The 16,700-nt window shown below is 37.3% G+C and overlaps 4 protein-coding genes across 11 annotated transcripts in view; all 4 read right to left on the bottom strand.

Moving 5' to 3' along the window:
* The window catches only part of LOC118278607 (myosin-7B), a 64,419-nt gene extending 52,257 nt beyond the window's left edge, over positions 1–12,162 (bottom strand). The window contains exon 1 of the mRNA XM_050703448.1: positions 11,790–12,162. The gene's annotated coding sequence lies outside the window, so the exon portion shown is untranslated. The remainder of the gene's footprint in view (positions 1–11,789) is intronic.
* Positions 1–16,700, bottom strand: part of LOC118278720 (alpha-centractin) — an 800,945-nt gene that overhangs the window by 301,771 nt on the left and 482,474 nt on the right. The gene's annotated exons all lie outside the window — the stretch shown is intronic.
* The window catches only part of LOC118279032 (synaptic vesicular amine transporter), a 418,685-nt gene that overhangs the window by 301,771 nt on the left and 100,214 nt on the right, over positions 1–16,700 (bottom strand). The window lies entirely within an intron of this gene.
* Positions 7,540–16,700, bottom strand: part of LOC118278399 (uncharacterized) — a 136,103-nt gene continuing 126,942 nt past the window's right edge. Inside the window, exon 10 of one of the 2 annotated variants that reach the window (XM_050703753.1) lies at positions 7,540–7,583. The gene's annotated coding sequence lies outside the window, so the exon portion shown is untranslated. The remainder of the gene's footprint in view (positions 7,584–16,700) is intronic. The other variant, XM_050703751.1, reaches the window with a different exon arrangement.

The following is a 16,700-nucleotide window of genomic DNA, read 5'->3' as shown; positions in this document are numbered from 1 at the left end:
ATTCGGCCGGATAGGGTGCTACTATCCGGTATCCGGCCGGATAATGATAATAGGCCGGATACCCCGATACGACTCTAGTAGCATCTCTGACTGCCTCGTTGGTCGAGTGGTCGCAAGTGCGACTGCCGAACAAGGGGTCTCCGTTTCGATTCCCGGGTCGGGCAAAGTATTACGTACTAGGCTTTTTGTCGGATTTTCGAAAATTTCTCAGTAGTAGCACGGAGTCTGGAATTGTGTCCAGTATACGGTAATAGGCTCACTCTCTATTACATGGGACCTATAACACAAATTGTGAATAGTGGGTGTACATTGTAAAGCGGCATTACGTGCCGTAATGTGCACCTCTGTCTACCCTTTCGGGGATAAAAGGCGTGACGTTGTGTGAGATCTAGTAGATATTACCATATTTCGCAAGGAACCCTATGAAATGATATTTTAACCGATGCGTGGGCTTGTAAACAGAATTAAGATTGATGTTGTGTATAAACGCGTAGTATTCAGTTTATTTACATTTTTCTGTCAACAAGATGAGTAAATAATACTTAAAAATATTATTATATAACTGGATTAGAAGTTATATACATCCGCAATGAGAGTCTTCACGCGGGGACGACCGAAATGAATAAATAAGCGATATGAATCCAACATTTTTGGAAGGTCAAGTTTTTGGAGTTTCGGTCAAAAAAAGCAAAGTCACGCCTTTTATCCCCGAAGGGGTAGGCAGAGGTGCACATTACGGTTCGTAATGCCGCTATACAATGTACACCCACTTTTCACAATTTGTGCTTTAAGTCCCACGTAATAAGGGATGAGCCTATTGCCATTCCAGACAATTCCTGACTCCGTGCTACTACTGAGATATTCCCGAAAAACCAAAAAAAAGCATTACATGCCGCAATGTGCACCTCTGCCTACCCTTTCGGGGATAAAAGGCGTGACGTTGTTGTTTTTTTGTAACATTGTATACCTGTACTTCTGCCTACCCCATCAGAGATTAATTATAATTGTTTGTATAACACAAACAAAGATAAAAGCCCAGCATTGGACGTCATTAGTCCACGCCATAAAGTGTTATACGCAATAAAAAGGTATAACTACCACATTCTACCATTCGCAACGATTGTGGTAGCTTTATATTTTTATAGGCTGGCAACACTCCAATACTTTGATTAGGGTTCCGTAATAAATGGGTAGGTGTAGTCGTGGTGGCTCGGAGGTTTAAGACGTCCGCTTCTCATGCATGAGAGTGCGGGCTCGAAACCTACCAACGACAAGTACCAATGTGACATTTTCCGAGTCGATATGCACTTTCTAAGATTAGGTATTTAGACGTCACTGACAAACAGTGTCGGAACACATCGTGAGGATACCTGGTCTTATAATTTCTACTTATAAGTTTGAAATCGCCAATCATTGAGCAAGTGTGGTGATTAATCTACCCAATCCCCGATTCTCAAACAACACTTAAATTCCTAACCCTCAAAAGGCAACGCACTTGTAACGCTTCTGTTGTTTCAAGTGTCGATGGGCGATTGCTTGCCACCAGGCGATCCGTCTGTTCGTTTACCGCCTTATACCATAAAAAATAATCACACGAAACTAGTCGGTTATTTCCAACTCAAATGTTAAAATTCATAAAATAAAAAATGATTTATTACAAACATAGAATTTTATGAATCCATAATTTTTATGCAAGCTCTTAAAAACAGTATTATCATTTTATTGATAACATAAAATATTTAGACTTTTCCTTTGATCTCTGTTTTCTTCTAATGTCAACGACCTCGATAAAAGATGTGGTAATTGACAAAAAACAACACACATCACACATCAACAGCCTATAAGTGGCCACTGCTGACCAAAGACCTCTTCTCACACGGAGAAGATTTGAGCATTAACCACCACGCTTGCTCAATGCGGGTTGGCGACCCTTGTCAACAGTTGTGCATCCTGTCGTTTGAATACATTATGTGAAATTTTCTACAACAAACATTATGGAACAATTAACATTATACGGCGTGTAACATAATACCCATATATATATACATCAAGAAGCACTGAAGAATACAGGTTGAATAGAATCTCTACACAAAGTTTCAGCTTAAAATACGTTTAAAAAAAATTGGTACCAAATACTTGGTGTCGCATGGTTCTTGATTTTAAATCATACAAACGTGTCACAACACTACAGGGGTCACTCGCTAATTACAAAACATTTCTTCTGTAAATCTGATCGCCTAGTACCTATCTACCTAATTTTAATTCGCATGAAAAATAAAAAAAATAAAAATATTGGAAAAATTCATAACTTCGTTCCATGAAAACATGAGTTTAAAAAACCCTTCCCGTATCGTTTGTTATGTTATCTAGAAACCGTGCACTTGATATGTATACCCTCTTTTTGTTACACCGTGTATATGTGCACTTCTGCCTACCCCTTCGAGGAACAAAGGCGTGGTTGTATAATTATAATTACTTAATCAGGGTTTCACGCTCTAACGGAGTCGAAAATTATTTAATTCAGACTTAAAGCGCATCCTATGTTGCTACATCTAATTATTTATTTCCCTTAAACTATCTAAAACAAGTAGGGTAGATGATTAATTTTATTATAACGTCCGTCTTGTAGATTATTTTAAAATATTAGATAAGTATTTTTTATTTTGTTACGGAAAAACAAAATATATTCGAAGATATATTGCTTTGAAATATTGCGTGACGTCACTTCTAGGTACATTTTATACGTAGAAATGACGTAATTGCTCCCACTCCTAAACTTTGATTCGTTTTATGTAAGTATTGTTATCTTATATGACAAAATAAAAAAATACGTGTCTAATATTTTTTTCATTACCTAACTGATATGATCACATTCGTTGTAATAAGCCACTGCTGACCAAAGGCCTCTTGCTCACACGGAGAAGGTTTGGGCATTAACACCACGCTTGATTGGCGATTTCAAACTTACAATTAGAAATTATAAACCCAGGTTTCCTCACGATGTTTTCCTTTACCGTTTGTCAGTGGTGTCTAAATAATGTTAGAAAGTACATATAACTCGGAAAAAGTCACATTGGTACTTGCCGGGTTTCGAACTTGCACTCTCATGCATGAGAAGCTAGTGTGGGAGAGCCATGCTTCGGCACTGCAGGGCCGGCTCGACCGGAGTGATACCACGGCCGAGCAGAAAACCGACGTGAAACAACGCTTGCGTTGTGTGAGTGAGGTTACCGGAGGCCCAATTCCCCCCTTCCCAATCTTTCCAATCCCCGATTCCCCAACAATCCTTAAATTCCTTACCCCCAAAAGGCAACGCACTTGTAACGCCTCTGGTATTTCAAGTGTCCATGGGCGGCGGCGATTGCTTACCATCAGGTGATTCGTCGGCTCGTTTACTGGATTATTGCATAAAAAAAAGCCAGCGTCTTAAACCTCCGGGCCACCACGACATCGTCATCATAAAATCTACCCACAAATCATTTTCGGTCGGTACATTTTTAGAAAACTTTTGCCTGAAACGGGAAGCATTATTTTTGGACATAGTTCGCTATGTGATGGATTCCCGGAGACGGCGCTTCCTGTCCTTTCAGTTAATTTTATAGCTATAATAGTGTAGAAGAATTTATAGGTATTTTTACTGCTGTTTGAGAATGCTAATTTAAGTTTTATCATCAAAGGAACACCTTTGAGATTTTAAGCGAGTAGTTTAATTGGAGCCATGCTTCGGCACGGCCTCACAGTAAACCGACGTGAAACAACGCTTGCGTTGTGTTTCGTTGTGTGAGTGAGGTTACCGGAGGCCCAAATCCCCCTCTTCCCAATCTTCCCATTCCCCAACAACCCGTAAATTCCTAACCCCCAAAACCCGCACTTGTATCGCCTCTGGTGTTCATATGAGTGATCTCCATACTGTGAGTCCGTTTCTATCGATGATCTTTCATACATACACGTGAGGCAACAGAGTTTTATTTATACCCGTCTGATTGCTAAATCTGTTTGTTCAATACAAAATATAGATACCTATAATGATTTCAAGTGGACACCAGATGTTACGTTCAAAACGTTTGCATCTTAAGATTTGCGGTTAAAATCAATGAACAAATTTAAATCACATGCCGCAGTCTCTGTCTCTAAGTATTTGATAGAAATACTATACTGTTTTAAAGGTATAAGCCGATAAACTAGCCTATTTAAGATTTATAACACAAAATATGATGAAAAGTGTGTGTAGTTACATTGTATAGCGGCATTACGTGGCGTAAAGTGCACGTCTGCCTACCCCTTCGGGGATAAAAGGCGTGACGTTGTGTGTGTGTGTGTATAAGCCGGTAAACGTGCAGACGGATCACTTGATGGTAAGCAATCGCCGCCGTCCATGGACACCCGAAACACCAGAGGCGTTTCAAGTGCGTTGCCGGCTTTTGGAGGTTAGGGATTTAAGGGTTGTTGGGGGATCGGGGATCGGGAGGATTGGGAAGGTGGTAATAGGGTCCCCGGTACCCTCACTCACACAACGCAAGCGTTGTTTCACGTCGGTTTTCTGTGAGGCCGAGGTATCACTGCGGTCGAGCCACACACTTGATGCAAATACCTTGTTAAATATTTCATGTCAATTCACAAAATGAAGTAAACTATCTAGTCTAATCTACATTTCTTTATAATTCACTAGTAATACAAGTTTATAAAAGAAATGTTTAGAAAAAAAAACAACATGTAATGTGTGCACTATGCGTTGATGAATTAATTTCATTGAAGACACATGAGTAATGTAATGACAGAGACTGCACCCGGTAAACCGGCCGGCCTCATCTAGTTATTTAAGAGATTGACGTGTAAAAGTGTTATCTTGGGACGTATTTGCAAAAATTAATATCATTTATCAATTAAACAATTCCTAGTTAAGTAGATATACAATGTGATAGGGGTGAGACTTCTAACCTGTTAAGGCTGAGTACTACTGCCCGCAACACCAGAGGAGTTACCATATTTCATTGTTTCTACGCAAGATAGCTAAGCAAGGTAGAGCTAAGGGGAAATTCTTTTAATGACATCTCCCGCCTTGGGCGAGGCGAGAGGGAGTGTCAGACTATTACTGACTAAAAACCACCCCGTTCCTACTCCTGCTTTTCGAGCCGGAGCCCCGATAAACCCGCTAGGTAGTTCGTAGCTCCGGAAGATTAGTCAGTAATGCCTAGGCGGATTTAACGTTACCACTGCTTACACAGTTTTCATTGTGTAACTTGCCTATTGTAAGTGAAGGATGCATACATTCGTCAAATGACGCAACGTAAACGCTCACAGTCAGTGTAGTGACTAGGAATATATCTGAGACAAACGGTAATTGCTTCAATACTTTTTTTTTCCAATTTATTTATTTGCTCAAATATGGTATATTACATAGGTATTACATACAATATAATTAGATCACCACCTTTACCATTATTGGCATTCAAATTGGTTCGTACTTTAGTCTCTGTAACATTCATTACTCATGTTGCCTCCAATAAAAATTCTTGTTGCCGCCGCCGTGCCGATTGAAACGCACAGAACAGGTTTTTACTGTTCCAGCATTAGCATAGTACAGTAGAACTCCAATTATCCGAACTCCGACTATCCGAATCGCCGATTATCCGAATCACAAAAATTGTCCAAAAAAAGTCTAAGTGCGCTATTATTCCCCCCTCCCCCCGCGAAGCCAGTGTTTGCGCGTCAAGTCTTGACTTGACTTGTCTTAACTTGCCGTTGTGCCTACACTGACTTCCCCCCGCAATTTAATTCAATAAAAAAATAGTGCAATATCAAAACGTAGCTTTTATTCTCTTCAATGGCAATTTTTTTTAAATCCGATTATCCGAATATTTGATTATCCGAATGGGTCCCGGTCCCCATTAATTCGGATAATTGGAGTTCTACTGTATTCATATTGATTTAGCTAACTAGTTATAAAATATAAGCCAATGATTTTTAAATAGATACCAGCAATATTCGTGAACGTCGTATTGGCCCGAGTATGCGATGTATCGATAGTAGATATGTTACAGCCAAAGTAATAAATCTCGTTATTATATATACTGTCTAGCAATTATATATAACGTCTACTCAATTTAGATAAAGTGATAAATTACACAAAATTAATCACTTTAACTAGCAATTTTATATACTATCTTCAACGACTTGGATAACGTAATAAAACGAGCAGCATGCAAGCAAAAATGCACCATCTGTCAGGCAGGGTTTCTATCATGGCTCCGGCGCTGCGGACCTCCGGCGGCCCCACGCGTACTAATCGTCGCAGACGGCTTTCGCTCACCACCGCAGCTTCGGCTTGTTGGCCGGCTTCGCCGGCCAGCCTCAGCCGCGGTGGCTCGCTAGCAGCCTCCTGCTCCTCAGCCCGCGGGCCGCCTCGCTCCTACGCGCCTACGCGATTTTAAATTGCACTCTAGGGGTAGGACAAACAAGACTACGTGGGGTCGGTTTTGTAGCAATTCGGTTCTGTCACTAACTTTTGTTGCACAGCATATGCAATTTTTAAGCAACATTATAATTTAATTCTTACAGAAACTATAGCAAATTAGTTTTATCGGAATTATGTATAGGGTACTACAAGTTCACCACCACCATTTCCTAATAAAATTTATGCCAAAACAAATTAGTCTTTGATCTTAAAGACATTTTTTTTTCTTACAAGTTATTCTTACAAGTAAGGCTCTTGTATCATTTTGAGTTTCACATGTATTATTACTTTGACTAACATAGACTCCCTCTTATAAATAATGTCCAGATAAAGTGATTAATTTATTACATTATCTAGTGAATTTGCCACTTATATATAATGACCAGTCATTATAAATAATTGCTATTTAATCACTATGACTGTAACAGATACATATCAAGTGCACGGTTTCTAGGTAACAAAACAAACGATATGGGAAGGGTTTTTTAAACTCATGTTTTCATGGTACCAAGTTATGAATTTTTCCAATACATAAAATTCCAGAAACCGAACATCAAAATTAGGTGATCAGATTTACAGAAGAAATGTTTCGTAATTAGCGAGTGACCCCTGTAGTGTTGTGATACGTTTGTATGATGATTTAAAATCAAGAACCATGCGACACCAAGTATTTGGTACCAATTTTTTTAAACGTATTTTAAGCTGAAACTTTGTGTAGAGATTCTATTCAACCTGTATTCTTCAGTGCTTGATGTATATGGGTATTTTGTTACACGCTGCATGTATACGTATCTTCCCACCAGTGCTATGCTATGTGTACTAATGAATATTGGATGATTGGTGGACGCCTATATTTTAAATAGATTATAAATAGCAATTTTTTTAAATAGAACTTTGCCCCACTTTGAATTTTCTCCTGTATCATGGGTGCCGTTTACAAACATACAAGTTCACATACACATGACACCCAGACTCGAAACAACAATTTGTGGATCACACAAAGAGTTGTTCCGTGCGGGAATTGAACCCGCTACACGTTGCGTGGCAGCCGGTTACGCCAACCGCCAATCTAAGTATTGTTATCTTATACGACAAAATAAAAAATACGTGTCTAATATTTTTTCATTACCTAACTGACGGACTAAATAGATTTTTAATTTTCCTGTCATCATACCTATTGTCGATGGACTAATTTTAGAAATCGGTATTGGCAATAAACACCAATTAGTCGAGAGTTTTACTTTCTTAGTATTATTACACTTGGCTACTATTAAGTATAAATAAATAACAATTGATGCCAAACTATAATTAGCAGGTGTTGCGTTACGTAATGTTCTTACTTGTCACGTGAGGTGGGTGTGACAGATTGGTCGCACGAGAATTTTCTAGAGTCGTGTAAAATGCCTAACCTACAAAAGGCTAATTATTATGTTATCGGCTTACTCACGTAATGTTTTTAAGAGGAACTCATGCTGCTCATGAATATGAGCCTCTAGCATGGCTTGAAACTAGTCGAGGTCCTCGTCAAAACATTACGTGAGTAAGCCGATAACATAATAATTAATTTAGTATGTCTCACGAAATTTACAATATAACTACAAAAGGCTGGTAATGCACTTGTAATGCCACTGATGCTAAGCAATCGGCACCGCCCATGGACACCCGCAACACTAGAGGAGTTACAAGTGCGTTTTCAATCTTTTCTAGGGATTTGGGAATTGCTGATGGAGGATTGAGCTTCCAGTAACCTCATTGTGAGGACGTGGTATCTTCCAAATCCCCGATTCCCCAACAACCCTTAAATTCCTAACACCAAAAGGCTGGCAACGCACTTGTAACGCCTCTGGTGTTTTGGGTGTCTATAGACAGCGGCAATTGCTTACCATCAAGTGACCCGTCTGCTCGTTTACCAGCTTATATCATAAAAAAAAACAATTGGATTATGAAATTGCAATCACTAGGTACATAGACTTATTATAGAAACATAGACACTTTTCGCTGTGGCTTAATAGATAGAATTTTAAAATTTTTAGTAGGGAATAGAATTTTAATAGGGCGTCGAAAGAGCGTACCGATCACTTGATGGGAAGCAATCGGCACCGCCCATGGACAGTGGACACCCGCAACATCAGTGGAGTTACAAATGCGTTGTCAACCTTTTCTGGGGAATTGGGGATTGCTGATGGAGTATTGAAACTCCAGTAACCTCATTCATACAATGAAATTCAAGCCGTTAAGTCTTCCACAACTCCGGAAATAAGATGACATTCCTTTACTTTACTTGCATAACCTTACCTTTTCTATTAGACAATTTTAAAGTGACTTTTCCCATATAAATATTTAAGTTAAAGTTTGTAGAAAACTAGTTTTCGTCGCGAAAGTTAAGTTTCTCGTAGCTTAAGTGTCATAGTTAAGTTAGAGTGTTGCATTTTAATGATCAGTTATTTACTTAACCGGCTGTTTCGTTTAATGACCTGACGGTTGGCGCAGTGGCTGGGCAACTGGCTGCCGTGCAACGTGTCGTGGGTAGGTCTGGCACGAAACAACTCTTTGTGTGATCCACAAATTGTTGTTTCGGGTCTGGGTGTCATGTGTATGTGAACTTGTATGTTTGTACACGCACCCACGATACAGGACCAAATTCTAGCGTTTCATTTTTTTTTACTCCTTTCCTGTTAAAATCCTGTCTTATTTTTGGTATAAGCTGGTAAACGAGCAGACGGATCACCTGATTGTAAGCAATCGCCGCAGCTGATGGATACCCGAAACACCAAAGGCGTTACAAGTGCGTTGCCGGCCTTTTGGGGGTTAGGAATTTGAGGGTTTTTGGGGAATCGGCTATTGGGGAGATTTATATTTATTTATTTGGGTAATTGGGTCTCCGGTAACCTCACTCACACAACGAAACACAACTCAAGCGTTGTTTTACGTCGGTTTTCTGTCAGGCTGTGGTATCACTCCGGTCGAGCCGGCCCATTCGTGCCGAAGCATGGCTCTCTTACACTAAAGTCTATCTACAAACACTATAAAGTAGTTAACCTCGATTCGATTCTCGACCTGGTCACGCGTTAGTCCTGTTCTCTAAATACTGTTAGGTATAATATCTAACTAACTATTCGAATATTCACAAAAATATCTACGTATAAATAAAATAACCTAGTCTTTATCAAAAATAACGGTACTAAAAAACTGCTTTTGAAAGAATTTTGAGGCGGTCTCGTTATTTTTTTATTTTGAGACTAGCTTTTGCCCGCGACTTCGTTCGCGTGGAATAGTGACTTCCGGCAAATTTTTGGTTTTAACCACATAGTTCCCGATCTCGCGGGATCTCTTCAAAAATGAGATGTGGAAGATATCCAGGGAACTCTTCAAAAATCAACATAATGAGCTCTGCGTTTGAATTTAATAGATGTATACTCACTTAGGGCATTGAAAAAATAGTTTAAAAACGGACTTAAACTAACTTAAAACTAAAGAAAGCTACGAATTACGAATTTATAACAATAAGAAACTATATTACAACCTATCCTCTATGCTATAATAACCAAGCTTAAACTAAATAATTTAAAAGAAACGACTTAAATCTAATCTAATTAATTTATAAATTAAACTTACAATTTTATTAAAAAAACTAACTACAGTAACTACTAATAATCGATATCAAACTAAACCTACGTTAAATAGTTTAACCAAAAAACCAGGAAAACCCAACAAATAAACTTATTAATTGACAAATACAACGAAACCAATTTAGAATATACGAAACAGCAGGACCACTACAGACAAATAATCATACGACTGATAATACACTTTTTCTACGATAGTACCGAAGCGCTCGGCCGATACCCAACCAAATGAATGTAACGAAACCATAGCGCGATCTATTTCGATCCCAACGCCATCTATCGAGGATAAAGACAACTTGGATTATTTATTTATACTCCGTTCGGGCATTTTCTTTGTACTAAAAGTTTAATTATATTGATATTATTTTTTTCATACCTTTTTACTATTTATTTACTTTTTTCGATGAATTAAAACAATAACATGAACCGAAGTCGTGTAACGATCGACATAGAATTATCTATACTCCGTTAGAGCATTTTCTTTGTACTAAATGTTTTATTATATTGATATTATTTTTTTCATACCTTTTTACTATTTATTTACTTTTTTTCGATGAATTAAAACAATAACATGAACCGAAGTCGTGTAACGATCGACATAGAATTATTTATAAATATTTATTTCTTATTTTTATTTTTTGATTTTTGAAATAAAAATATATCTATGTCCTTTCTAAGGTTCTAAACTATATCTGTACCAAATTTCAACCAAATCCGTCAAATAGTTGCGGAGATTAATGGTATAAGCATAGAATGTTCGACGTGATTCTTTAATTTGACATAACTTTTTTATTTATGAACCGATTGACATGAAACAAACACTAAATGTAAATTTAAGCAACCCACAATATATTCGTGAAAACCGCATTCAACTCGGATCAGCCGTTTCTGAGATTAGCGCGCACAGACGAACAGACAAACAGACAAACAGACAAACAGACAAACAGACAAACAGACAAAAAAAAAGTTAATTACATTTTCGGGTTCGACATCGACATAACAATAACCCCTGCTATTTTTTTTATTTTTATTTTCAATGTACAGACAGCACTTTTCTATGATTTTATTATATGTATAGACAAACCCGCCACAACCTCCCAAAACCACTGCAACTCCTGTAAGCCAGGGTCTACGGTAGTCAAATAAACAATCGGTGTCATCCATTGACACCCAAAACTAGAGGAGATAACCCATGCAAAACTTGCTTGTCCAGTCAACTGATGGTAGCGAGGTTCACTTTCCAGTGACACACGTACGCTGGTATCGTCATGAGCTAATGTCGACATGTAAACAGTGACTCGTGTAGTGTAGAGATTGTCCAGTCAACTGATGGTAGCGAGGTTCACTGTCCAGTGACACACCCTCTTAAAAAGTACCTACCTACCTAAATGCTAGCTAATGATCAACACATTAGCCAAAAAACGTTCGTTGTTAAAGATGAACTACCCTCAATGACTTTCAGAAACATCCAGAAAAGTTAAGTTCAAATAAACATCACGACATAGTATAAAACAAAGTCGCTTTCTCTGTCCCTATGTCCCTTTGTACGCTTAAATCTTTAAAACTACGCAACGGATTTTGATGCGGATTTTTAATAGATAGAGTGATTCAAGAGTAAAAAAATAAATCGGCAATGTACCTGTACGTATTTAAATAAAACATCGTTGCCTAAAAAAAAGAAAAACACGCAAACTGCATTAAGTACCAACCTTCAGAAATCAAAATACGAAACACATGACGCGTCACACTTTTTGAAAACAAACGCAAAATAATAAAAAAAACACAACAAACACTAGATATTTAACCACGAATACACATTAAACCGTTCTTTTCTCACTTAACTTAACAAGCACTCATTAAAAACCCCACTTAACAACTTAAAACACACATAAAATTGTTTACAAACACAGAAAATAAAATCATAACCTCAATTACGTTCGCGGCAAAATTACAATTTGACAGCTCGTTACACTACAGACTCAATAGAAAAAAAAATAGGCTATCGAGCGCACAGATTAAATAAAAGGAGGTTATTTATAATGGAGGTTCGTTGTCGCGTCCGCGCGTCTGTGTGTCGATGAGAGACTGTGTTCATCGTACTGGTTCGAGTTACTGCTTCGGAAATAGCAACACTTATTTTCTACTCGAGTTTATCGGTTGAATTTTGCACATGCAAGCGCTTGAGTCATCAGGGGTAGGCTAGCTAGGGTTGTTAAGTTCTGCTGTGTATGTTGCGCGGTGTAATGTCTTTGCATTATTCTCACATATGATAATATCGACGGTTAAAAGGAAATAGACAAAAAATGAAATGGATGAATTCAGGAGAGCCGTTTAAACTCGTCGGTCGTCAAAAGAATACTAGGAAAATGTTTATTTTTTGCTAGGGTATAAACGCCAAAAATGTCATCGTAGAGCCATGAGAGTAAGCGCATTCGGAAGAGCGGAGAATTTTACTTTTTTTAGGACACCAAAACTGATTTCCAGATTCCTTTCGTGGCCCTAGGACTGTCTGAAATTATGAGGGTTTTCTTTTTTTGCTCCACACTAGGATTTTCTCCTGTGTCGTGGGTGCGTTTACAAACATACAAGTTGACACACAAAGAGTTGCACCGTGCGGGAATCGAACCCGCTGTACGTTGCGCGGCAGCCAGTTGCCCAACCACAGTACCAACCGTGCAGTATGGATTTAGCAACCCTAAAGTCTAGCTCACTTCTCTCATTTCTAAAGAAATTTAGTGTTTATGTATATGTATGTATGCGACCCACTTTGAAAGAAACTCGTTTTTAGATCATCTGTATTTTTCTGACAGGTTTAAGTGCCGGTACGAAGTAAACAACACATTTTTTTAAATCGGTATTCTAATGTTTTAGCTCATGCAAATATGTATTGCATAATTTCTTGAGTGAAATATAATTTGTTTCGACTTTTCAATACAAGAAAAGTGTTGAAAACTAATAACACACACTTTCATTTAGTGATCTACCGAAATTAATGTTTTTTTTTTTTATGAAATACGGTAGTTTCCAACTAGTCAAATTCAATACTTTTATCGAAATGTCAAAAACGTTACTTTTCTATGGAATTTTGTAGGAGATCGCAAACTTATGACGTCATATTTTTTTGAGTCAAATAGTATTCTTCTCTAAAATTAGTAAGGAAAATTAAATAAATAAGTATATCATCAAATTAATAAATGAAAGTACGATTATTTTGGGATATTTTATTATACTTATTGAAATATTATTATAATAATTTATTTTTGACCTAGGAAACTATCCAATTACTAGGTTTTGCCAGCGGCTTTGCCTTTGACCTGTGTTCCCGTGTGTTATGTAAATACTTAGTAAATTCATACATACATAATCGTCACGCCTTTAATCCTCGAAGGGGTAGGCAGAGGTGCACATTATGGCACGTAAAGCCACTGTGTACAACCCACTTTTCACAATTTATGTTGTAAGTCCCATGTAATAGGTGGTGAGCCTATTGCCATATACCGGGCACATTTGCAGACTCCGTGCTACTACTGAGAAATTTTCGAAAAACCGAAAAAAGTCTAGTAATACTTCGCCCAACCCGGGAATCAAACCCGAGACCCCTTACCCGGCAGTCGCACTTGCAACCACTCGGCCAACGAGGCAGTCGTTAGTAACTTAGTAAATTCGTATGTTCATAAATAGATAAGCAGTTTCCAAGATACCGTCTTACATACAAACATAACCTCTTACTAATAAACTACAGTTTAGACATTAAACTAACGGTTATAAGTAACGGGTTTACCCATTGGCTATAAACCACGGTAACCTACTACTTGTCTATCTACTTAATATTTTTTTGATAACAAATCAAAAATTCTTAGTGATAGCCAAGCACGTAGAGTGCATTTCCACCAGAGATGTGCTATGTAGCTATGCTATGAGGATGTAATAGCTAAGCTGTGAAACTGTGTCACTGTTTCTACTGATACTGAGCTATGTAACTGTGCGAGGAAGATGCACACGCACAGCTCGAATATGCGATGTATCGATTTTTCATAATTATAAAAAACGTAGTTTAGTTGAACCCGTTTCTACCAGTGCTAAGCTATGTGTACCAATTAATAAATGCTTGGTGGAAACCAAACGCATCCACAGCAACGTAGCATAGCACATATCTGGTGGAAAAGTACTTTTAAGTCATGGTTTTTGAATAATGAATAGGTTAGGTTAGTTAGATTTAAATAGGTTAAGTAGTTTTTAAAATCAACAGTTCTATACTTATTTTATGTTTTTTGACGAGTCGTCACCGTGTGACGTCACCTTTCTTAGGTCAAGCAGCATATTTATTTCTTAAAATAAAAGAAATATCTTAAAATTAAAATCAATTAATTATAGTGTGACGATTATTTTTAAATATTTTATTGCAAGGAAAATCTGAATCAATTTATTTTTGACTAAAAAGAAAGTGACACATTAATAAAAAGTATTTCAAACTACACAAACACATACAAATTGGAAAACAAAAAAAGAAAATTAAAGATGGCGACGTTTCGCGCCAAAACAGTCAGGGCAAAGGAATTAACATTATTCAGCCAGCCCGGTCAAAAACCTCTGTATGAGTCAAACGCACATCGAAATACCCCATCCTGATATTCAAATTTGAACCTTATGTCATTCAACATAGAGATGTAAATCGAATGAAGATATATGACAGTTTCGTGTAGCTAGATGTGCCGGCTGTCCGTGAAAAACATGCATTTAGACATAATGCAGTGTTTATTTTTAAAATGTTTAAAAATAAATAAGTCTTATTAAAGAAAAGTGTTTTTCTTTAGTAACTGAAGCTAAATAAATTAATATATACTAAATATTTATCATGTTAATCGGTTTTAATGAGCTCTATTCCACCAATAAAGTTTTATACAATAATAGGATACAATTAATAGATTATATTGTATGGTCATCAAGATTAAGAGTGTGTACGACAGTCTGTACCAAATATCAGATCGATGTGTCGTCAGGAGAGGGGTATTGTTTCAGATTTTTTTAGCGTTGATAAGTCTGCGTTTGGCCACCAACCAACCCGCTTACTGTTAGGATACTTAATTAATACCTAATAGCTAACTAAGTAGATTGGAATTTTCAAAAGTACCTAATTAAGCATTATTTGAAATAAATGCATTCACTTTTTTACTTTCGACCTAAACAAACAAAGAAGGCAACCTAAATAAAACTGTTTAAGAAGAAAACCTGCTTTTCTCTGGTAAACCTGAATCTTTAAACTGCGATATCCAACATTACCTTTTTTAAGGAATAAAAACGTTAGACGACCCCTCCCACCTTGGGCGAGGCGAGAGGGAGTGTCAGACTCTTAATGACTAAAAACCACCCCGTTCCTACTCCTGCTTTTCAAGCTGGAGCCCCGGTAACCCCGCTGGGTAGTACGCAGCGACAGGTCGGTCCTACCATGCCTATCGTGTAGATAGCAAACCCTTTATGTGGTGAAGGCCCAAGGTCATATAGTGGACGGAAATAGGCGATTCACGATAACAATACTAAATAAAAAAACTTATCTACGTATGATTCACTAACAAAATCAATTCTTTAGGCTTATTAATACAAAATTACTAATAAACAATAAAATATCGTACTTGATTATCAATGTAAAAATATTACGACAATTTTCCTGTCCCCGGGTTTTTTATTTAACATAATAATATAATGTAATAATAAATAGATAGGTGATATTTTGTATTATTTTATCTTAAGCCTATTTGAATGTCTATTTAATAAAGGCAAGAGTAGACGAGTATTCGGCTTTCGGTGTTCGGCTTTTGTGATTTAATTTAATAAGAAAAGAAACTATTGCGGTTTAAAAGTGTATTTCTTTATGGGATAAGTCAATAAATGGTCCCCTGTACCATTATTATGAGTTTGCTTTACGCTTAGAGAAATCGTAATGAAAGCGCGTTCGGTGCTCTGATTGGTTGGTTTAAGCCGGCCAATCAAAGCAAAGAACGCGTACTCCTTTTAATCTCGTTAAACGTAAAGCAAACTCGTACTAAGGGTTACTGATGGTAAGCAATCGGCGCAGCTCATAGACAACTGCAACACCCGAGGAGTGCTTTTTGAGGAATTTATAGATTGAAGAAATTAATTAAGAATAAAGCTTAAGGTGGACCTGACGGTAAGCAAACGTCAAATCAAATCAAATCAAATCAAATCAAATCAGCTTTATTGTGGACCATAGGTATGCATTATAAATACAGATCTTAAATAATTAAAATGAGTTCAGCTATCGTCGTTGAGGCATACAATAATAAAATATACATCAGAATTCAAAAACACAATAAAATTATATACATTATTAATATTCCGAATTATAAGTAACATACTAATTAAATTTCAAGCCTTATAAGTCGTAATCGTAGTTTATTATTGCCTATTACATTCAGAAATTTATTTGTTAGACATAGGTACATCGTAGTGTAAGTACGCCTGCAACACTAGAGGTAGCACGATTGTGTGGCCGAATATGTAAGAAACTATTTAATATGACATGATTACCACTCATGGAAGCTAGAATCTACAGTAGATACAACCATGAAAACACCAGAACACTGAAGTCCGACGCATCAATG

The sequence above is a fragment of the Spodoptera frugiperda genome, chromosome 24 (genome assembly GCF_023101765.2).
Source record: "Spodoptera frugiperda isolate SF20-4 chromosome 24, AGI-APGP_CSIRO_Sfru_2.0, whole genome shotgun sequence".
Classification (NCBI taxonomy): Eukaryota; Metazoa; Arthropoda; class Insecta; order Lepidoptera; family Noctuidae; genus Spodoptera; species Spodoptera frugiperda.
This window is presented reverse-complemented; position numbering and strand designations above follow the sequence as displayed.